At 35.9% G+C, this 615-nt stretch overlaps 1 non-coding gene across 1 annotated transcript; it reads right to left on the reverse strand.

Annotated features, from left to right (window-relative positions):
* Positions 1 to 283: 283 nt before the first annotated feature.
* LOC118999070 (U6atac minor spliceosomal RNA) lies at positions 284 to 409 on the reverse strand. The gene has a single exon (XR_005069032.1). It is a non-coding gene; the product is annotated as a U6atac minor spliceosomal RNA (small nuclear RNA).
* Between the last annotated feature and the right edge of the window lie 206 nt (positions 410 to 615).

The following is a 615-nucleotide window of genomic DNA, read 5'->3' on the forward strand; positions in this document are numbered from 1 at the left end:
ATTTGAAAAGAATGTGTATTTAGTTTCTTTGGGATGAAGGGCTCTATATATATCAGTCAAGTCCATTTCATCTAGGGTGTTGTTTAGTGCAGCTATATCTTTGTTGATATTTTGTTTGGATGATCTGCCCATTTTTGACAGTGAGGTGTTAAAGTCCCCTACTATAATTGTGTTGCTGTCAATATTTTTCTTGAAGTCTCCTAGGATTTTTCTTATATTTTTGGGTGCTCCTATGTTGGGTGCATATATATTTATGATGTTAATGTCTTCTCGGTGGATTCTTCAAAAACAGTGGTTAGATGCCAGGAAGTAGGTGGCAATGCCTTAACTGTATGCGTGTTGTTAGGCCCAAGGGCCTCTTCCATCCTTGTGAATGGGAGTGCTAACCTTCTCTCCTTTCATACAACACCATACTCTCATTCTTTTTAAAGGCTGAATAATATTTCATTTATGAATACACCATATTTTACTTATCTATTCATCCATTAATATTGATAGATACTTGGGTGGTATCTACATTTTGGCTATTGTGAGTAATGCTGTTATGAATATTTATGTACAAATATCTGTTAGCGGAAGCAATCAGAAGGATCAAATTGCCAGCAACCAAGATGG

The sequence above is a fragment of the Sturnira hondurensis genome, unplaced genomic scaffold (assembly GCF_014824575.4).
Source record: "Sturnira hondurensis isolate 20B ecotype Veracruz unplaced genomic scaffold, ASM1482457v3 Scaffold0001203, whole genome shotgun sequence".
Classification (NCBI taxonomy): Eukaryota; Metazoa; Chordata; class Mammalia; order Chiroptera; family Phyllostomidae; genus Sturnira; species Sturnira hondurensis.